The sequence below is a fragment of the Neolamprologus brichardi genome, chromosome 13, assembly GCF_056152115.1.
Source record: "Neolamprologus brichardi isolate AB-2024 chromosome 13, ASM5615211v1, whole genome shotgun sequence".
In the NCBI taxonomy this organism is placed as follows: domain Eukaryota; kingdom Metazoa; phylum Chordata; class Actinopteri; order Cichliformes; family Cichlidae; genus Neolamprologus; species Neolamprologus brichardi.
Window position 1 is genome coordinate 8376075 of NC_142116.1, and position 24431 is coordinate 8400505.

The window sequence follows — 24431 nt, forward strand, 5'->3', positions numbered from 1 at the left end:
GTATTTACACTTTAAACATGTTGCTGCATCTTTTAACAATAACAAGCTGATTTTATCTGGGCAGGTGGGAGGTAAACTGACTATTTGACTTATAGTGTGCCCTTACATCTTAGCACTTTTTTTTCTCCTCTTGTCTGTTTATCAGACTGTACATCACAGAACAGTGTGTGTTTGTGTGTGTGTGTGTGTGTGTGTGTGTGTGTGTGTGTGTGTGTGTGTGTGTGTGTGTGTGTGTGTGTGTGTGTGTGTGTACACAAGTGTGTCTCTGTGTGTTGGTGGCATGCAGACGTCTAGCTGTCCTGATGTGAAAGACTGCAGGCCTCCTACGGTCTAGGAGAGAAGGCAACCACAAGTGGGAAAGGTCTCACGCACACAGAGTCACACACAAACAAACAATGGTTGGGACCTAATGTTGATAAGACAGTGACTAGTCTTTTAAAAATGTTTTGCTTATCTGTCTCTATTCAGTATGAAGCCCATACAGTAAAACAAGTGACAGACTCTGTCACCATAACAATGTTACTTAACAGGCCAAACATTTAAGTTGAGTTCTGAGAATAATTTCAAGTTAATCTAAAAGCTTGAGGATAAAATCTGACAACAATGAAGATTTTGTCAAATAGATTTTAAGCACACAAGCAAACAAAACAAAAAACACCTTATTAAGCTTATTTTTGTTGCATGTTTATGTGTTAATACATATTTAGTCAGATTTCGTGTGATTTGCTGGTTTCCTACAATTTGCAAATATGACATAGCCCATTGACATTTTTCTTCACTGTGGTTGTAATACAACTGCGGCAGTCCAAGAAACGTAGTCGAGCTGTCAGAACTGAAAAAACAATCTTACATTTGCTTCATTTTATCTGACAACTGAGAATGAGTTCAAAGCGATACTGACACATCAGTGCACTTTAGAGGTTTTGATATTCCTACAGAAGAGCTTCTCAACCTTTCAGTGCAAGCCTTAAAACCTTTTTTTGTCAACATGGTGTTGGGTAACAGCAACATCAGCTTTAAGTAAGATAGCACGGCTAAAATTGGACTCAAACATTTATAGATAGCTCAGGTTTTTCGTGCATCCATGCTTAAATTCCACCTGTCTTATCTTCTGGGTGATACATTATCTAAGGTAAAGCAGATAGAAAACCAGTTACTGTAACAGAGCCAAAAAATGTCATCTGCAATTATGGTTTCAAGAGCAAGTGCATAAAGCAAAAACAGCCAGCATCTTAGTAGTGGAGTTACTCACCAGGGAATTACAATTAGACATTAGCAAGAAATGAATCAACTAAAACAAATGCAAATGTTTCTCGTACTGATGCAAAATGAGTACCAGCAAAATTGTCACAATCAGCTGCATGATTTTGCACTTTTGTATCAAACACACTCTGTTTTTTCCCATTCGAGTAGTGAGGGTGTACCCCAGTGATTTGGCAATTCACAGCTTAAAAAAAATAGTTGGGAAATACTAACAAGCTACTTTTCACACGGGTCAGCCTGTCAGCTGTCACATCAAAAACTTTGCTAGCTTTTAATCTGACCATTAAAATAAAATGATCCACTTAACGCTATGATGAGCAATTAACTCAGACGTGGAGGAAAAGTAAGACAATGACTACTCAGACGTTATATACAAGACAAGTCATTGTGAGACATTTATTAATAGACAGGTAGTTTTCCTGTCAGCAGTAAACCCACCCTCGCTATGACATGTTGAGTCATCGTTTCACAACATCCTTTTTTGAGGAAAACTTATGTGACTAGTAAATGTAGATAAACTAATGATTGTGAAATGATGCCAAACCAGCCTGAAGCTTTTTGTGAATATAATGCTTCATTGTGCAAACATGCAAAAGTGAATGTGGATGGCATCAAAAAATTATGAGAATTTTTGTCTTGGACAAAAGCTCCTTGTGAGGAGCATGGACTTTTTTGTGGCCATCTTTCACCTTTCATCTTTCTTGCAGGCTTAAAATTGACACAACCAACTTTGCAAAGTGTTTCTTACTAAAGCTTCGAGATCACTAAGTGAATGTCAATTTATCTAATGACAGTATAATGACTATATGTTGGACCCTTGTCCAACAAACCAGTTGATTCAGATGAAAACTGCTGAGCGCTAGGCAGGTCTGGCTTTAATCAGTAGGCTTTCGAAAGAGTTTCTTCAGCCTTAAAGGCAGGGGCGTTTGCTCATTCTAGCCTTTCTTGAAAACAAACCTAAAAAGCAAACAGTGGTGGCTTTGTAGTAACTTTCAGACATGAATAATTGGCTGACTTAGTAACAAAAAGACTGATTTATTGTATAGTATGTGTCTTCTCTGCCAGACTGTAGCCCTCCATTAGAATCTTTACAGGAAATTTACATTACGTTAAATCATTTAAAAAATAATCCAGTCATAGCTTTCTAGACTTGTTGATTTGATCTTTACCGTATTTTGCTATTGTAAGTGGTAGGTACAATTAACATTACATTATGTTTTGATCCTGTGGTGAATTTTATAGTCTCTTCTTTTTTTCCCCCACCTTTTTTACCGCGGCTTCAACACACTCCCGAGCTGCACGTTTGGCTTCATTCATCAACACACTATTGAGTCAGCCAAGTAATACCTGCTGCCTGGCTTTAATCTTCTGAGAGACTGCCTTTCTATTTTGCTCTGAGGCTATAGGCCACCATCAAGTTTTTCTGTGATTTATAGGCCACAGGTGCAAGCAGGTTTGTTAAAGTTGCTTACGCACGGTTTGCTCGGCATCTTTAATGAATTGAAGATATATATACATATATATGTAGAGAGAGAGAGAGAGATAGATAGGTGTATTTTTTTTTTCCGATGACACCCTCGTCTGTCTTTACAGAAGACAGAAGAACAGTCCCTTTTGGCTGCAGTAAGAAATTAATGGTTGGCAAAGTTTGAGAAAATTAATATCATTTTATGGACTTGTGCTACTGCTAACAGCATCATCTGTGCTACTGTCTCACTTACATGCTTTTTGCTACAAGTGTGATGCAATCACATTTTAACATCCTCTTAAACCTTTTTTAATACATGTTTGAAGTTGCTTTTACTCTCATGTCATGGTATCATCATTTCTTGAAGCACCCAAATGGGTATTTCCATACCCAAAAGAAAATATCTTATTTCTACCTGTGCTATTTTCTACCTTCCCACCCTTTCATACGCATGCATAAAAGCTGGAGGTGGAGAGCAACTAGATTCAGCACAGCTCAGAAGGGTGGCAACACACATGACGCTGATTAAATTAAACACAGAAAGAAAAGGAGTTTGGGTGGGGGTGGGTTGCAAAGTGACGTGGGTTGCTAAAATGGCACACTATATATGAGACAACTGGCTACACACTCCCAGTTACCTATTGGAAAATCTTAAGCTGACGTGGGCCAGATCAGCATATCTGCTGGGATTGCAGCTTACTTACACACTTTGTGAGATCGTATGTAAGTAAGCTCCAATCGTAAGAACTCTACTTTGTGGCCTGCTTGGACTAATGTCATGGTCAATATTTGCCAGTTGTGTACTACAGGTCCATTGCACTAGCAGCCAACTTGCACACTATGAAATAGTGTTTTTCCAAAAACCTCCAATAATGCCCTTCCAGAAAACAAGAACAAGAAAAAAGATTTCTTAGGTTGCATAAATACTTAAACCACAGATGCTTAGATGCTTTTTTGACACCTTGCTGTAGAGCTACACCCAGCCAGGTCAGCACGTCACTAGAGAAGAAATATGGAGTTTCCTTGCAGTCAGACGTGATAAAGGATTGAAAATACTGGGAAAGTCCAGTTCAGGCAGATGAGGCAGAGTTCTGCTTTAATGATGACACGGCTTTAGATCAGTGAGAGGCAGATCAGATAAGGGCAGACAGTAAGCAGGTCGCCTGTGATCGCTCGGCACATGATTTCTCTCTACCTCAAATTAGCAGATCATTTCCTTGCACCGCGCAGTGTGACTGGTAGACAGGAACAAGCAGGCTGTGAAAGGGGAATCCATCATAAACCAACTGTTTCTGATAAATAAACAGGTGAGTTGTGGCGATGATTCTTCATGTGTTCCAGGAATGTGAACAATTCTTGGCGCAAAACATTTTAGTCAGTGTCAAGGTGAACCAAGGCTCTTTTTTTTTTTTTTGACAACTTCTGAAAAACAAAACTGAGAAAAGGTTTGTGGGTTTCAGACAAGGCTTTACTATTCAAGGAGATGTCATGATGACATTTAACATTTTCTGTATATGTGTGTACCATCTGTGGCACCAAATAAAGCCCACGCACTCCCCTCACCTGAACTCTCCACACTTCATCTGGCTTATTTTTTTCAGTTTCTTTCATCTTTCCCCATATCTCTTTTTCTGTGGATTTTTATACCAGTTGTAATTAATCACTTTAAAGAACATTACACAATTACCCCTAATCGCTTCTTAACTGTAAAAGCGTTTTTAAACAAAACTACTAAACTAGGCTTCAGCTCTGGTTCCAAATATTGAGCCAATAGATTGACAAGCCAGTATATAGAACTAGTATGCAACAGCACACAGTAGCATCTGGATTTTTTTTTTTTTTTTTTACATTTCAACAAATCAAAGAAACAAAACAGTAAAATTAAAAGTTAAAAGAAACAATCTACCTCATGCACTTGGAGTGCATCAGGAACAACAAACAGATTTCTCATCATTTGTTCCATCATTGTGTGCACAATATATAATGTGAAGTCACACACACTCCTGCAGAATTCTGCATATTTTTAGATATATAACAGGATGATGTACCTGCTATTTACAGCTGTGTGCAAGATTCAAATGAGTTTTTCTCTCAATGTTAACGTTCAAAGGTCACGCTCATCTGCTCTAAATGCCATGCTAACAATGTGTGGAACATCAGGAAATGCATCAAATTGTAGAGAGAAAATTGACATTTTGAGCCAGGTGGTTAATTTTTACTGAATATACTGCACAAAAAAGAAAAACATCCACTACTGTATGTGGTTACAGCTGAAGAAAACTCTGCGAAGAACCACCCTCGCCAATTAGTGGATCGTTGTTGTTGCCTTGTTGGCTCATTTCTGGTGGGTGTCAACCCAAATTTAAGTAAGCTATTTTTTTTTCTATTCCAATTGAATGAGGCCTCTTTTTAAGGGAAATTCCCCTGAAAATCACCAATAAAAGTCTTAATCTATTATATATATATCCATTTTCTATGCAATTGGAGCCAAATTACAGGTTTACATTAGAATTTACAAGAGCATAAAATTAAGGATTACAATTTTATGCCCCAAAGTTAAAGTCTGCATGCTCTTTCAGAGGTTTCTCTTTACAGTTATGGCAGGGAGAAACAGAATCCCATATTTATTCATTAAATCTAACATTTCTTGAGACAAAAATCAGTCAGACTTAAACATATTGAGTGTACTACCACAATTATTGTATATGTTACTGCACAGAAGGAGGCTAGTTCTACGGTAAAGTCAATAATGAATGATCTACGTGTGCTCACAGTGCAGAGACCACCAAAGTCAGTAACCCTGTTTTGGGAATAACAGTCAAACTGGTCAATCTGGCCGGTTTCTTTAGCCAGCAGTGGATGGTTCAGTTTGGTTGATCAGGTTGGTCAAAGCAACTAGACATGAAATCCGTGGCCTTTGGTAACTAGTTTTATCACCAAGATCCCAAAATCAGAGAGTCACTGATAGTTAAGATAATACTTTCTGAATTGAAAGGAACATGTTGAGACATAACACAAAAAGGAAAGTTTCACTTTCCTTTCTGGAACAATAGTTGACTGTTAGCTGTCTAAATATCTAAAAGGTGTCATTTTTACCCCCCCAATGGCAGGCTGCAACCAGCAGAAGGGGCGTTACCTGAGGTTATCTCGCCTAAATCACTAGCACTTAATGGAAACCTCGAAAAAGACCCTGTGTCATCAACACCCTAATCCCTGTCCTATTCTTTCCCAAGACTCGCCCAAAAAATCTGTGCTATCTGTAACATTTAAATAAATTAAAGGATTTAATAGTCAACTTTAAGACGGACATTTTGCAGTAATTAATTTGGAGTTAAGAATTATATGATCCACGGACACCTGTAAGCAGAGACTATCATTTTATTTAAGTGCCAAAAACAAAAAAACTCTTATGCACACACAGCAGGTTCATAATATATCAAGGTGACTCATGAGGTTTTCACTGTGCCAAAGACTTTTATAGTCTTCGCAAACATTACGATAAAATGTCAATGTAGAAAGCCATGATGATGGATTCAGTGCTAAATGTGAAAGAGACAAAGTGAGAATGTAGGTTTGTGAGATTTTTGTGTACCTGCATGCGATGTGCGAGGGCGTTAGCAGCTCTGGTTGTGTAGGTGTATGAGGGACAGGATGACTTAAATGATAATAAACTCTCATTTCCCTAGCTCGCCTTGCCTCACTGCAGGATCCCTGTCTGATTTCCTTATGAAGTTTAGCTGGACACAAAAATGAGGTTTTAGTGCACACCGACTGCTGCACATTAAAAAAAACAAACAAAAAAAACAATGAGTCCTTCTATAAAAATAGAAGTTGTGCTAAAAGTTTTACTGCAATAGGCTCTAATTTAAATAAGACCTTTACATGAAACTGTCCTTTGGCAATCAACAACACTAGGTGATCCAGTTATTTTAGGACATCTCTGACAGAGGTAAATACTGGATCAGTGATGTGTTTTTAATGCTGTTATTGATTCAACATTACTTTGCATGGTGGCCTTACATAACCTGAGCATGCACACACTTCAGCTCCAATCTTCTCTTCAATATAGCCAAACTAATAGCATTTAGTTTAATTTTGATTTATGATTTTACCTTAAATTGTCCTCTCAAATATATATTTTTTAAAAACTGAAGCTGTATATTGAAATGCTAAACTACAAACACAGCCATATTCAAGTTTCCAAGCACTGGAAAGATTAATAAACAGGATTTGCTTAGAGTTCTGTGACTGAGAAACAATGTTTGCTTTGCAACATGCCTTTATCCAACTCAACCAAACGCATGAGGAAATAAATTCTCTGCCTTTTTCTTTGCTGCATCAGTAGTGTAAAACAGTCAGGGGCTTAATAGCTTGTTTATATTTGTTTGGTCACTAAGACTGCATGCATGCTGTTTTATTGTATTAAATCAAATATATGTGTATTAAATGAAAAGCTGACTAGGAGAACCTTAGTTCAAACTATTCACTTTTTGGTTTTTCTTCTTTTCTGATTGTAAACTTTTTAATTAAAATGAATAATTTCCCATATTTTCTGTGACAGAAACTGCTGCAAATCTTTCCAATTAAAGTAAATAGATCCTAAAGACTTTCACTTCCTAAATAGGAACAGCAATTACATCTTTTGCTAAGTATAAATCAGATGGCGGGTCAGCACCTGCAGAGTGAAGTGGTGCATTTAATTTCATATCAGTACAATTTTAATGAAACTACAGAGAATGTGTTTCTGTTCAACAACAGGAAAACAGTTATCAAAGCAAAATCAGGGATGCAGACAGTTGAGTCCTCTATCCCTGCATAGATAGGCAATGTATAACTAGATGGGGTACAACAGGGTTAAAAAAACAAACAAAAAAACAACAACAAGAAAATACAAATTAAAAAATAAAACTACAAAACTGTCACTTTTTAATTGAAAATGGACAGTAAAATAAGCTCAAAGCTAGAAGTCTTCCTTTAAATTATTTAATTAAGTCTCTGGATTAGGAAATAACTTCTCAAAGGAGAAGTTAGGTCATTAAAAATTAAAAAGCCAATTAAATTATCCGAAATGCTTGAAAGTCAACAATCGCTTTGACAAGAACAGGCAGTTGTATTATCATTAACGCACAGCAGCTCGAAACCAGAAGATTATAACACATGGTGCTTTGATGCCCACATATTTTGCAGAAGGTATCGCCCCAGATCAGATGAATACGATTTGAAAAAATGCACCATTGTGCAAGCATTGTGCAGTTTTATTTGATACATGTGGGAATTCGAGTCCTTTCCCCCCTTCATCTATGGAAGGATCCGCTCAAGACAATTGTGTTCAAGGAGAGAGAGGGTGGAAAAAATAGAACAAAAAAACCCCAACCAAACAAAAAAAAAAGCATGTAATTAATTCACCCAAAGCACTTTTGTAAATAAAAAGTCCTCTGAGTCAAAGATTTTTTTAAAAAAATCTTCACTGTGCAGAGATAAAAAGCCTGCAGTCTGTCGATACAGTCATCTGATGAAGGAGGAAGCACTTCGGTGATCACCTTGAATGTGAGGCTAAGATGTGTTTGCACTAGAGTGCTTCTGCCACACACAACCTTGAAAAAGCTATTCTTTGGTCTAAAATGCAGCTTAGTCAAGTGTTAAGGTGGTTACTACAAATATCAAAGTCACAGAGAACGTCTTGCACAACGAAGGAGGAGAAACATCTATAGCTGCAAATTTTAGTTGATCTTTTTTTCCACTACAAAAATTGAGACCTTTAAAACAACATTGCCTCAATTATAGTTTCAGCGAAAACCAAATTAAACCTAAGAATGAAACATTTATTAATTAGTTTACTGTCAGTGTGCTTTCCCTAAATCACAATGTAAAACAACATAAACAAGTCACATGAATTTAATTAAATGTACTAAAGCAAGTACATTTTACTTAATTTGAATAATTCTATTAAAAAATAAATACATATAAGCCAACTCAGAAAATTATTCAGAGTTCTTAGAGCTTACATAAAGAAATAAGTGAAGCGATATGTCTCATTTTTGTTATTGCATCCTCACAGCAACAGGAACACTGCTTTAATTAACATTTGACTAACAAAGTCGCACTAGTCACTTCAGCAGTCTCAGCCATACTGGCCTGTTTTAACACACAAACACTGGAAACCACAAATCCACAACAATGGGCGTCTAAGTACGAGATAAGTGAAATGAGGATCAAGACTGCTAGATCTGGACTTAAACGTTAACAGTCTTGGTTCTTGCACTTGCTGGTGCAGAACTGTCCATACTCAGAAAACCGTAAATTCACATTGAGAAACCAGACGAGTGTTCGGGTAAAAAGAGGTGAAAATTCAATGTAAACAAGTAAGAAGAAATATTTTATTTTAAAGTAAAATTAGCAAGGGCAGTAAAGCAGTGACAGCAATTTACAATGAGCAAAATATTGAACACATTTTATACCAAAAATCCAGCATATCCAAGTCTGAATAAAATCTGATTTCAACATAACAGCAATAGCAATTTATACATTTCATATAACATACATGTTTTTATTCATTTAAATTGTACTGACTGGGGTGTTAATCTTTAAACTGTAAGTGTTCTCATTTTAAAGCAGTGCAAGGGGAAAAAATGGAAATATCTTTTGCAGGAGCAAGGCATAAAATAATGTTCCCCTAAAATTATTGCCAAACTATCAGTTTGTTTGCTGGGGTAGTTCAATTATTTTCTATTTATCAATACACCCTTTATACATTTATTTTGTGTGGTTCACAGTTATAGCAGCTTAAAGCTCAGTTTCCGAAGCAAAAGCAAAGCTACAACGTGAAATGCAAGTAAACACGGTCCAAATCCTACACCCACGTGAAACGCCTCAGGCGTATGCCCTGCACAGAGCTACCATTCAACCTTTAACATTTCTAATATCCATTTTACGCTGACTTAAAGTGAGAGACATCAGTGGGGTGAATATTATCTTCCTCACAACCGCAGGTGACTCAGAAACACACAAACACACTCACGCGAGAATAAAGATCTGAAACTTTATATATTCAAAGTTCAAAGAAAATGAAATTCAAACTCTGAAGTTGATTTCACAGTTGGGTGCTTGTTTAAGCTGCTTCAAATCTGGTTTTGAATTTTCCTGTCGTATTTTTCTGATTCTGTGCAGAAGCATGACTCGGATGTTAAATAACTGAAATTTATTTAAAGCTCTTTTGTCTTTAGTCTTGTCCATTTCTTTCCTTTCATGAATTTTGTCTTTCAAAGCTCAAAATTAAGCTTACAGAAAAAAATGCAAGGATTCATGTCTGTGTGTTTTGCATAGACTTTCATAATTAATCGAGATAAATTGTACAAAAGATTGATATTTTTTCTAAGTATTTATGCTGCAAGACAGAAACTATTTCACTTATTTTTAGTGCTTTTGTCAGGTTTAAAATTAAATGAAGATGAAAGACTGCAGTTACTCGCTATAAATGCTACACATTCCAAGAAATTGAATAAAATATCCATTGCAAAAGCTAAATATTTAAAGCAACTTTCATTTAAACCCCTTTTATATTTGCGTGTAGCCTCTATGCTTTTAAAACAGATTCATCGTGAATTCCTGCGCATCTGAATGTAACTTAATTTCCTTCTGTGTGTAAGAAAGTGAGAGAAGGAAAAACAAACCCAAAATGTCAAATGTCTGCCTTCACATCACACAGGAAGCTTATCAGGCTGTGACCTTTTGATAATTGGTTCTTGTTGTTTTTGTTGTTTACAGGGTGAATGTATGCCGGCACACTAAACTGACGTGGGGATTTTAGTGCATTGCAAAGAGAAATATACCTCAATGTATTGTTGCATTATATTCACGTGACGATCTTGATTTTTTTCGTCACTATGAAGCCATTTTTGATTATGAAAGATGTCTTGAGTGCCGTTTTTATTTCGAGCACGGACAATATGAACGCAGTGGCAGATCACCGGAACTCCTTTGTATTTTATAGACGTATAACATCAGCTTCGGTCGATCTTTTTATGCGTCATTTTAATATTCCAAGTTCAGTAATGGGCTGTTGTGAGAAAACACTAAGCAGCCTGATAACATAACACGTTCATAGAGTCGGTGGAAAATATGGTGTTAAAAGCAGGGACGCGTCGAAACCCCAGACACCCACTATGTCTTCCTTTACGAATCAAAAAGAAGTAAGACAAGACGTGAAGTGACCAAACGGTGGTCACATTTACATTTCATTTCGTCCACGCCTTTGTCCCTTTATTTCCCTTTAGGTGAATAATTATTCTGCGCCTCAAAGCAGAAGCACACCGGACATGTTTTGAGTTTTGCAGGCCATCGACTCTCCGCAGAAACCAAAGTCCGAAGAGCCCAGAGACGATCGAGGCATCTCAAGTAATCAATCAAGAAAATAAGGCTGAGTTACACATGCACACGTTCAAAGAAAAATCAAATTTCCATGTCGAATTATTTATCACACCGAGGAATAAAATCCATTCCTGCAAATGCAGCTTACTTAATATTTAATTTCCAGCCACAGCCGAAACTGAATCGACTCTTCATGCGCCTACTTATCATTAAACATTTAACTGCATACTCTGCTCCTGTCTTTTATAAAATCTTCGAGACTTTTACAGTAGGACTTAAAACGAAGTCATTCTTCAATTTAAAGTTTCATCGTGGTACACACATTTTTCTTGGAAGGGAAAAGGCACGTAAAGGTAACATGCAGAAGATTTCATTACGACGATAAATTTAAAACCTGGGTGTGTGTGCAACACATAGGTCACGGGGAAGAATCGCGGTATTTTATTTTGGCAAATTTGATTTTTGACATTTGCTGGTGTTGAAATCTTGAAAGGAAAAAAAGTACAAAATGACCGCATTTTAATGCGAATTCTGAGGGCTAAGACCGGACACAAGAGGAAGTCTGTTGTAAATAATTTCACAGCAGAACTGCTCAATAATAACAGGTGATGTAGACTATGTGATTTTGATTAAACACAATTATAGGAGGAATGAAAGATGTCAAAAGCAACACGGGGTTGTAATTCCTTTAGAAAACACAACAACAGGAAAGAAACATAGAATAAAACTCATATATATCTATTTTCCCCCCAAGTTTAAACTCACCACTGACCGCCACAACTACCCAGAAGTTAATCGGGGAAAAACTGGATGAAAAACACGACATACTGTCCGAGAAAAGGTGGATAAACTTTTTTCTAAGATGTGACAATAGCCTGGACCATCTGTCACGCAAATTTGGTATTAATGTTGTGAAACAGCCCCTGGTCGTATGTTAGGCTGATATTTAATCGAATTTTTCATATATATCTTTTTAAAGCGTCGAAAACAGTGTTTTAATTTGCCTGAAATGTATTTTAGGCGAATGCATATGTGAGAACTGCAGAAGAAGAAAAACAAAGAAGAGAGACATGGCTTTTTTCAGTGGGAAAGAGTCTCCCTCTAGTGGTAAAAAAATAAACTACACCAATTTATCGCCTCTTCCCTCTTTCTGGCTTTCACACTCACACACACATTGACATTTAGCGAGTGTAGCATGACCTCATCTTACTGACAGTCACCTAGGTTTCAGTTTCTGAAACACCCCTGCAGTGAGATCTACTCCGACCAGGTAAAGTCCGCATATGGTGACTTACTGAGGCAGTGAAGAAGGGGGGAAACAATCTTTCCTGAAAAGCTGATCAGCACAGGCTAAAACCACAACAAATCTAATGCGCTGATGAAGTTTGACCAGAGCAAATATTAGAGAATATTAAAATACTCTCTAGATTTAAATGGATACTTAACAAGCTTAACAAGCTTATATATTGAAACAAATGTAACTAAACATAACTGCAATGTGCAGTTATGCTATAACCTGTCAAATGAGTTAAAATGTTTTTAAAGACAAGCAGAGAAAATAAACTATATTAGCTTTCCAGTACTTTTATGAATGTGAGTGTGAATGCTTGTGTGACTGGCAGCCTGTCCATAGTGTACCCTGCTCTTGACCTAAGACAGCTGTGATAGGCTCCAGGCTCCAGCCCGCCCCCCAATTTGGATAAGTGAAAGAGAATGGATGGATGGAAGTTAACTTATTCAATGAGGAATTCATTCATGCATTCATTTTTTTCCTCACTTTTCCACTTGAGGTTTGCAGAAGTATAGTAGCCCATCCTAAACATCAGAGTGAAAGGCAGGGTATACCAGTACTGCCAGTTTATTCCAGAGCCACACAGAAACAGACAACCCCTCATGCTCAAATTTACACCTAAGGACAATTTAGAATTATCAAGTAACCCAACATGCATGTCTTTAGACCAAAGCTGGAGTGTGTGGAGAGGACTCACACAGGTACACAAAGCCCAGCCACTGGGTCAAAACCCTTCTTGCTGCAAGCAAGTGTGAACCCTCACCACAACATCTTCCAATTTTATTATTAATTAACTGGAAACAAGCCTGACCAGTCTGACAGTGCTACATGAGACCTCTGCAGTCTTTAATTTAAGTCTACCTCCTTTCTAGGAGGACGCAAACTGTAATGGTTGTGTGATGGTCCTGAGTTTTGGACTCGGGGTTTTTGGTTTGTGGACTTTCTTGATGCTTATTTAATGTTCCATTTGGTCTTTAGTTGTTTTTTTTTTATTGATTACTGTGATTGTGACATTTTTCTGTATCTTGAGCCTTAGTTTGTTGTCTAAGTTAATGGTGTCCAATTAGTTTTCTGCTTTAAGTTTATTTGGTATAGTTTCATTTTCTTAGCCTTCCCCTCATATCTTACTATGTGAAGTTGTATGTTAAGAGTCTTTGTCAAGGCGTTGAGTTACTGAGCCATTTCCTGTTTTATTTTGGTAGTCTTTTATGTTTAGTCTCTTGTTTTGTCTTCCATTATTAGTTTCAGCTGTCTTCCCTATCCCTTTCCTCTTCCCTCATTATCTCTTGTATTTATTGTCTCAGTCTCCTCTTGTCATTTGTGGAGTTGTCCTTAGTTGTCAATCACCTAGAATAAAGTCCCCCTCTTAGCATTCTCAGATTTTTGAATTTCTTCTCCAATGGCTTTTTGGATTTGGGATTTATGTTTATTTCCAGTGCAATCAGCATTAAAGCATGCACTGAGCCCCAGTCCTGCCTACTACGTTCAGATCTGGGATTAACTTGACAATCCATGTAGAACATGGCAAGTTTCTGTTTAAGATTTGTGTTGGCGTTTGTTTTGCAAAATAGTCCTGTTTTTATTTTTTATGTTTTATTCTTTCTTTAAACAGAAGGAGATTTAGCAGAAAATAAAACAGGTCAACTCTGGCCTCTAGTCTAAGATCTCCTCTGCTTCTTTGCGTTTCTTTGTCTACCTGGAAAGGTTGTAATAATGCTAACACTCACACCACCACTACTACTTATTATTATTATGATTATTATTATTATTAGAAGAAGAAGAAGGGAAAAAAAAGTCCAACCATCCGTCCTCTTCAACTTATCCGTTTCAAGGCTGCAGGGGGGCTGGAGCCTATGTCATCTGTCACAGGGTGAGAGGACAGGTTGCAAGTCCATCACAGTGGCAAGTGTTTACCTTTAAGGTGTGCTGCCGAACTGAGAAAATATTCATTGATCATGTAGCCATGAAAGTATATATACATATATAAATATATCCTCCCAAGAGCCAGCCTATTCATTTCTGTCCTCTGTAACGGACAATTGTTTTTGGTATATCTCTTTTGACTTATTTGAGCTCCCCTATTAAGTACAGATGTACAAATAATAGAACAACCTGGGCTTTCTATTGATATCTCATTTGTTTGGGTGGCCTCTTTTATCTCCAAAGAGGAAGGTAATGACAAAAAAAAGTTCAAGGAGAAGATCCTCTTTTTCTCAGTTCTCATGAGGATATAAACAAATATAAAAATGTATTATTTTATATGCATTTTTTGCAAAGTAAAGACCTGCAGGCTGCTTTGGAGTCAGGTGCATTCAGAAACATGTTGCACCATAAAACACTGACTATGCTGTTGATCCCTCTATATATAGCTTTTATAAACAACTGTTTCCATGGGGGGAGATGATTTGTATCCTATAACTGGTACAATTGTTTCTGATATTGATTCCCAGAACAAAGACTTAACAATACTTTCCCACACGGCTGTTCTCTCTACATGTCCTGTTCTTTGCCCTGACATAACTCTGTTTGGTTTACAGATCACGAAGAAGAATAGAAAGAGCCAAAAACAGTCATCTCACATTTAACGCAGGTAACCTGACACGAAGTCGAAACCGTGTGGTTTAACTGGGAAATGAGAGGGAGACTTTGGAGGTGGCAAAGTTATTGTTTCTTTAGTTTGGTACCAAAAAACGAAACAGATACGCACACTTTCTGCCTTCAAGTAAAATACTGCAAACTCTTTATAGGTATACAAATGCACTGTTAACCAGCTATTGTCATTTTACAGGCTCTTTATTCATGATTATAAAGCAGTAACTAATAACTTAAACTGCATGACAATATTCTCCAAGTATTGTTTTAAGTATACTAATAGTTTTCCCTGAATAACCCATTCATTACTGATAGTTAACAAATAAGATTTTGTTTGTGAATTACAATCTTATAATAATAATAATAGAATAACTTATTAATTACCACTTTATAACAACCAATAAAGCGCTCCTATTCTGCTTGTTATTACAATGTCCTATATGATGTCATTATGCCCTAATTTTCCAATGTAACTTGCATATATTTATTAAGGTTAATCCCTCCTGATATACAATGATTTTCATTAACTAATCATCATTTTTATTTAAAAGGAAGCCATCTGTAATGTTTTGCACAACCTCAGAGCATTAAAGATATATTAACACTTTGGTTTGCCTCTCAGTTCTTGAGCATAAGCTCTTTTTCTGAATAATTCTGTCCCATTAAATTTTATATAAAAGTATTTTAGTTAGTTTACCATCATCTATGACAAATTGTTACACAGAACCTAAACCTGCATAATGTTTGATAGTTCTGACAAAACGGAGATTTGATCCTATTAAAACGGCAGATTGAGAAGAAATTAGTAGATTAATCCTTGCAGCTATAGTATTCAATATCTTTTATTTTACATTTGGTTGAAAGCACGATCAATTTTTTCATAGCTTTGCATTTTTCTTTCTATACAGAAGGCAGATGACTTTAAAATCATGAACTTATAAAAGAGAAATGCACTGTTGTCAAAATGGAAAAATGAAGCACAGCCAAGAAACACCACTAGAGGCTGACAGCACTTGTACTTTATTTACAGTAACTGTCCTGACTTCTTTAACTGAATGTGGCCATAGTATAGCATCAAAATGTTACACAAAGCAATTTCAAACTGGGGCGAGTTCATTTTAAAGGATCATTTGAACCCTGTAACCTCCATATTTCACCAAGTGCCGTTTCTAACAGGACAGTCATTTTTCTCTGAGAGTTACCAAGAATAAAAGCCTACAAATGAGACAGCTAACCGTAGAATATGAGCTTCTGAAAACTTCTTTGTCATTTGTCTCTTACAACACTGAGTAATGAGCAGAGTGATGTTTGTGCCGTTCTTAGTCATTTACTGTATCTTGAAGCGTAATTCATGATGAGTAAAGGTGCAACAGAACACACACGCCCACGAACTAGTGACCTACTACTGTTTTCACCTTGACAAGATATTCAGTTTTAACATTTATTGATCTCAAGCCTGACATCTGACTCACACACCCTTATCCTGACTGTTGTGAAGGGTTTATCGTCATTTAGGGACACAGAAATCTCACTCAGAACCTGGCCTACAAGCGCACACGCCCATGCGATACCCCGCGCGCACACACACACACACACACACACACACACACACACACACACACACACACACCAAAAGTCACTTGACTTTTTTTTTTAGGAGGAGACTTTCTGGAGCTCAGCAGTTAGATTTTCATGTGAAATAAAAACAAACATGTGGGAGGCTCAGTTCTACAGAAATCATCATCAATCTATTGTCACACTATTTTAACTGTAACACAATACTTATTTCTACTAAGTCCACAAGTCATGTGGCACCTTGACCCCATGACTGAAAAAGTGTACAATACTGACTCATGAATTTCTACAATGAAAGGTTTTTAAGGACAATGTCATGGTTTCATGTTAAGACAAAACAAAACCTGTTTGATTCAAACCAATACTAAACTTACGTGCACACACTTGCACACATGCATACAAAAGCATTTTGCTAGTTCTTGCTTATGTTGTTTTTTCATCATCTTTATATAGTCACTTGTTTTGGTCTGTTCTCATTTTCTGGATTTACTGTAAAGCACGTACGGGATAAAAAATATATTCGACTCACTAGTTTCTAGTGAACCTGAGTCAAAACTACTCTGATTTCATATACAGTCTTCTGCAGCTTTGGGCCTTTTCATGCCTATCAGAGTAAAAACAGCATGGCTGAAATATTTAAACTAGATAAAACATTTTGAATAGTAAATAAACCCTAAGCATACTGTAAATAGTAGAATTAGGATTTATTGTGCAGCTCACGTACTAGTTATTCCTGATCGTTGGAGCCAATTTTAAAAAGGTCACTCGTTCTGTCATATTCTACTTTCAAACAAATTCTCTTAATTTTTAAGGAAAGAGAAGTAAACTGAAAATTTTTATTTTTTTATTGGGAAATATTACTGGGCACAGACAAGTTGGGAACCCAATTGATTAATCAGTTACGTCAGGACAGTCTTAACAGTCCTTTATCTAACTTGCAGTATATTGATAAATCAGTTTTAATATATGTATTCATGGGCATGTGAGTGAAATACTATCAAACATTTAAATACGGCGTATTCTCAGACTGAGAACACAGCGGATCACTGTCGAGGGAGACGTGATGCAGAGTCATTTTCTGTTCTTCGGTTTCTACTTTAATTTTCTGGATGACACATAGCAGGTTCTCACTTCTTCTATAGCTGCTCTTATCTGTCAAAGGCAAACCTTTAAATAAATAATTGTAACCCTGCCAAGTAAGTTGAAAAAAAATATCTGCAGCTGTCCTTATGAAGTCCCTATGTATGCATCTCAAGGTGCTTTGATGTGTAACATTTTAAGCCCAACTGAAAACTCTTAAAACTCATATTTTTAGTGGGTGAAGCTAAATTTGAGCTTATCTCTAACTGTATCTTTACCATTTTAATAATCACTACGAGTGTCACTTAAACTGCAGTAATTAAATCAACAAAATTAAAAAAAGAAGAAGATATACTAAGAGCTTCACGGCTAATGTTCAGAGTGGGAATTTTCTGATAAAGTAAATTGTATCAGCACACATCCTTGTCTACTAAGTTAGACTTAGACAAAAAGACTTCACAGCGTGCCGTAAAAAATGTAATCCCTCTATAAGATTCACCAAACTTTTTTCAAATGCATGTTATGAGCTGTCTAACCAACTCACAGGCCGAATTATGCTCTGAACGGATTAAGGACTGCATTTATTATACCACACTTCAGAGTTAGGGTGCACGTTCAGAAAAAAAAACAGAGGTATGGAGAAAAAAAGTGATCTCAACCTTATCCCAACTATATTCTCCAAATAACCTGTCATATAATTAACTTTATATAAAAAGCTTACCGCTCTCCGCGCAGTCCGCTCTCACCATCTGTTACTATTTGTATTTTTTCATTTCAACAAACATTTTTAAAGTTAGGATTAGATTGTTGGTGGATCTTAAATATTAAGAGCTAGCTGCGCAAGAGGCTGTTTCCACCAATAGAAATATGCAAGGCAGCTAATTAATTAATGTGAAGTGAACAATGTATTTCAGAGGACTCCTTCACATGACTGATGAACGGTTTAGATGGGTGTTTACCAAAGGATGAGGCATGAATGACAACTACCTTAAAAACAGTCAATTTTAAATGTATGGGAGTGGGGGTGTGTTTGGCGTTTCTCTACCCGGCAACAGAGAGCTGAGTCATCTCTGTCACAGCACTCCCACGCCTACCCACGCTGCACTGCTCTCGGTCTCTGTTGGCGGTGGAGATGCATGGCCACGGACACGATACCAAAACTAACTGCATCACTTCATTCTGGCCCACAGGTGACAAAAACATACATTTACCGTAAACGGGGGGAGCCTTGGCGGAACAGGGCTGGCATAGGTGGGTGTGAGTGAATTGTGTGTATGTGTCGTGTGTGAGTGAGTGTGCCATCTGACAACACATGGAAACTGATACCACTTATCAAACATTACGAAAAGTGCGTGGACCGAAAGGAGTGTTTGAAAGAGCGTTGTGTTTCTATGTACATATTTTGACCTTAATTTCATACAGCCATGCAGCCCAAAGTGCTTCATAAAGCATGATTAGTATTGTGCAGACCAAGCATGGCCTAACAGTTAGAACTTAATGAAGCTCAAGGTCAAATACATCATTCCAGTGTGAGTAGAGAAATGGCACTGCTGATGCATTTTTGGCATGTTAACAGTTTAAAAGGGATTTACATGTAAAAAAGAGAAATCTTTCATTTTAAATGATAATTTAAGCCTAAACATGAGGCAGATGTAAGGCTTCCCAGAAGTCCACATTAACACACTCCCATAATATTTGTCTGATTAAATAACCCCATGTGATCTAACTACCTCCGGGCAGTTTGTTTAGCTTGCACAGCTGTTTCACTTTATCATGTTTTAATTAGTCGTTCGACTCCTGTTTTCAGCCTGAATGTTTTTGTGCATAGCACAAAAATGACAGGTTTGTAACTTCTTGAGCCCAAATTATACTTTCCATATCCAATGAGCCACAAGGAAGTGAACAATAAATTCTCCAGCTGCATATCTCAGAGGTTTTGAGCCATGTCATGACATCCACAGGCTGTATACGCGAACAAGACTCAGCATGTCTCCAGTGTTTCTGTCTATAAAGAGAACTCAGCATATTACTGGACAGAAACATAGAGCAACTGTCTGCATTTGTCCAAGTGACAACTTTGTACAAAAATATACATCTATGTAGTTAATAAGTTAAAAAAAGGCTTTTGTAGAACGTTTTGTAAAATATTGACTTTGACACTATGGCATCAATCATTGGTTAATGAAAAATGCAGTAAGAAACTTTAAGCTGAGCATTTTTGTTGTTGCTATTTTGTTGTTTGTATGTGACAAAAGCAGTGAATCTTACTAAGAAACTGAGGGAAACTCATACTGAAGCGATCCATCGATTACAAGCGAAGCCCACCTTAAAGCATACTGTACTTTAACGTGCTTTGGACAAATGAAAGCTATCATTTACAAAATGAACATCATGTTGTCTCAATTACACCTTGGAATTAACAATTGAAACCCTAAACTCATAAGGCTAGTGTTTACTGGCATCATAGATCGAGGGAGCTGAGGGTTATCTTCTCGTTAAAATCTATTAAACTGGGCCTCTACTTGCAAAAGGAAGAGTCGCCCCTTGCTGATCCTTGGAAACCATGAAAGTTTAAGGCACTTGCACACTGGCTTCACTTTCCAAAGCTGAAAGATTTTTAGCAAGCACAAAGCTAGAAATGCTCACTGTCCAGCTATCACGTTTTTCACGGCATGCAAGACTGTGTCCGCAGCTACAATGATAAATGCAACTCACATTTATTCTGGATAAAATTACCCTTTTTACTGATACAGTTTGAGCCATTTTGTCTAAAACCTTCCTTATTTATTCAACTTTCATTGCAAAAAATGCTACTCCGTGTGAAAACATGATTTTAGGTGTCTTAGTGGGCTACAACCATTAAGTTGGTGACTCAAACAAAGAAGTGGCTAAAAATATCGCTGCTGCTAATAGATTTAATAGACAAAGTCAAATATGAATCTCTACATTTTTATAGCTGACTTAATCTACACCAAAGAGCTGAGCTCCATTTGCTATACCTGGTCGATAAATAATTTAAACGTCACCTGTCACGAAAATGGCAAACTGGGGTAAAGGCTGTGTGGTGCAAAGTTGAATTAGATCATGAACAAATCTCTCACTTTTTTGGAAGCAATGTACCACACAGAGTACCAGCTAGAATCCCAGTAGCTAGTTCTCCAGTAGCCTCCCCAGTTTCGTTTTATATTCGTCCATTTTTCTCACTCAGAAATTTAAATATGCAAGTTTCCATTTGCCACTGAATGCAGCATTAACATGAACTACAGCTGATATAGCTCGATTTTGTGATTTTGGTCAGATAAACAGATACAAGGCAACATTTTGTGTGTATATGTTTGTTGTTGTTGTTTGTTGTCTGTCACTGCAGATCAAACGGCAAAGCAATGCTCAGTTAGCGCTTGATAAAAATAACCGTCGAGTAATCCGGGGCGAATGTGGCTCAGGGGGTTGGGAAGTGCATCTGTAACCGGAAGGTCACTGGTTCGATCCCTGGGCTCTCTGTCCTGGTCGTTGTGTCCTTGGGCAAGACACTTTACCCTACCGCCTACTGGTGTTGGCCAGAGGGGCCGATGGCGCAATATGGCAGCCTCGCTTCTGTCAGTCTGCCCCAGGGCAGCTGTAGCTACAACTGTAGCTTGCCTCCACCAGTGTGTGAATGTGAGAGTGAATGAACAGTGGTATTGTAAAGTGCCTTGAAAAGCGCTATATAAATCCAATCCATTATTAATCTTCCAGCTTTTATTTACCAAGTGATAGTCTAATTACTTTTATTTATTTATTTACTTTTGCAATCTATGCATGCATCTATGTATGTCTGGCACGTTATAATAACGCTGCAACCTGTGAAGCAATAAAGCCCTCACTTCTAGCTAGCCTACTCAAAAAGGCCTTTCTGTTCATTCAAAATGTGAATCTGGAGCGCAGCATATTGTTTGTGTTTTTGATTTTCCTCCTCATAAGCATGACTTTACACAGCTTACAGATCTTTGCGTCAGTGCGGGCTGTGAAACTCCCACTAACGTCACTAAAATACTCATTCTTGTACACAGACTGATCAAAGTGATTAACGTGCTCCTGATCTGGAACTCTTTGATCCCCTTGTTCCATTTGCAGACAGCTGCTTCAATATCACCAGGAGATATAATACCGCCACTTTCACTTTAGCCCTTTAGAGGTGCGGTCAGTGCGTCACACTATGATTAAATGACTAAGTTTAGAGTTACTGTACATGCCAAGTGCCGAATATAGCCAATATCTGCCACAACCTGTCCGACTGCCAACTAACTCAAAACATTTTTCTTCACAGTGCTATTTACCATCTCTTTCATTCTCCACGGTCAGATTTTTCATTACGTTTCCTATTTTTAACCCATCTCAGCAAAAGGCGAACCTGTGTTTTGCATGCTGTGCTATTTTGTGCTGTAGGAAAGTCACTCCGTGTGCTCTATTTTTAAAAAAGCAGCTTATTAACGTCTTTTTCTTTACTTAAGAGGGATAAAACAAACTCAGATGGCCTCGCAATCAAATTCATAAGGTTTCGAAACATTTGTAACATCTTCAGGCTAGTACCTGATTCCTTCCTGCTCTTTAAGATTGTATTTTCTCTACTTTTATAAATACACAATGTGTGATCTTTCCTTTCCTTTGATCTATTTTACCAAATGTCTTAAAGAAGCAAAGCTTTTCTACAACATCTGCAGAAATTACTACCGAGCGGCACACAGATTAAAATATGAAAGAAGAGAGTTTCCTAGAACTGTTTTTCTTCTAAGTCTGATAAACATCAGTCAGTGCTAAAAAACAAAGCTAATGTCCAGCTTGAGGTTTACTTACCAGTTTGTCTCTCCTCATTCTCATCTTCATCAGAAAGTCAATGAGAACTAAAAGGGTAGAGAAAGAAAGAGAGAGGAAAAAGAAGAAGGAATGTTTTAATCACTCTGAAGGAAGCCAGTTATCTTCCCACTCACATTGCTGAATATCCTAGTCAGGCAGACACACAGCACATGCACACTCTCTCATACACACACACACATACACACATAAATACACACTCAGAGATGTCTCCAAAGGTCAAGATGAATCAGGGGGAAGAGAGAAAAGGTGGTGGACAGAGACAGAAAGGGTGAGAGTAAAATAGAAAACAAAGATCCAGAATAGAAAAGAAGAATGAATAGAATGTAAAGAGCAAAGCAAATGACAGAGGGAGGAGAGAAAGCACAGAGAGACTGGAGAGAGAAAGAATGAAATGCATGGCTCGGCTGAGTCATCAGTAACCACCACTTCCTCCAACGCACAGAGCTCTACTAATGACTGGCCAACTTCTGGGTGCACACACACACACACACACACACACACACACACACACACACACACACACACACACACACACACACACACACACACACACACACACACACACACACACACACACACACACACACACACACACTTAACCTGCCATCTATCTACTTTCCACTTCAAACTCCTTTCCTTTAAAGCAGGAAAAGAGTATGTCTGTCCATCTTTGTGAGAACTAATTTAAATCAAAAACAAAAAACCACTGAAACTGAGGCTGTTTACGCTTGTCCTAACTCTGAGACAGCACACTGAGACAGACCTTCAGTGTGCTGTCCAAGGGTTCAGGTGGGGGTTAGGAATTTAGTTGTTATAACTGAAGTTTCTCCAATGTGCTTTGTAATTCCTTTTCTCACTGAGAGTCCTCACAAGCCTTAAAGTGCAAACATGTGTATGTGTATTTAGGAAAAAGCCTGAGAAGGCATGTCATGAGCCGACCCCACGGTGTGTGTCATGAGAAAATGGCACAACAACCAGACAGTTTTCCCTTTTCCCAGAATTCCCAGGGGCATGGTCTCTTAGCTTTCATGTGTTGGGGGAGTTACTTTCCTTCACACCCACAAGCTAAAGGGCTGGAGAAACCAGGCCAAGTGCCTTGGTTAAAGAAATAGCTCAACAGTTGCATGTTTGAAGCTTATTGGTCTGATATCCACCAGTTCAAAACTAGGTCTATAACTTTTTCATAAAAGAATGACATTTTTTAAATGAACTGATAGATTTGCTGGCAATAAAATACAATCTTCCCAACTTCAGTAGATTGTACACCATTACTTGTTCTGACCAGCAGGCTTTACTACACAGGCTAGCTTTAAAGGTAGCACTAGACTGAGCACATGTTTAGTGTAGCTTTGCCTAAAGACTGAAAGTACTGTAGCAGGACAAAAGCCCACTGACAACTCTAAACCTCACTTATTAACCACAAAGAATCTTGCTCTTATTTAATGTGTTCTCAAGGAGAATTGTAAAAAAGTAACTAATTGGGTTTCTAGTAAACAAGGTTCTACAAAATTGTTCTACAAAGGAACAATTTCCTGATTACATTAGATAATTATCTTATGCACAACAGGTTGCCTAACATGCTATAATTTTTACTTTTGGTTTAGAACACCGTTAACCCTTTATAGGACACTAACTGAAATACTTGAAAATTCCAATTTTCAACCTTACACTTTTTTTAAACGTTTGTGTTTCTAGAAAACTGCAGGTCTACCGAGATTTTCCTGAACAACCATCTCTAGGATTTAGAGAAAGTGTCTGAAAAGGAAAAAATATCCAGTTCCCACAGTTCTCTGAGCAAATATGTCTTGTTGATGTCAGAGGTCAGAGGAGAATGGCCAGACTGCTTTGAACTGACAGGAAGGCAACAGTAACTCAAATAACCACTCATTACAAAAGTATGCAGTATACAGCAACAGAAGACACCACCTGGTGCCACAACTG

At 37.5% G+C, this 24431-nt stretch overlaps 1 long non-coding RNA gene across 3 annotated transcripts in view; it reads right to left on the reverse strand.

The window, feature by feature from the left end:
* The window catches only part of LOC102792925 (uncharacterized), a 118775-nt gene that overhangs the window by 71772 nt on the left and 22572 nt on the right, over positions 1–24431 (reverse strand). For all 3 annotated transcript variants that reach the window (XR_004843416.2, XR_436673.3, XR_004843415.2), the window contains exon 2: positions 22470–22516. This is a non-coding gene — a long non-coding RNA (uncharacterized LOC102792925). The remainder of the gene's footprint in view (positions 1–22469; positions 22517–24431) is intronic.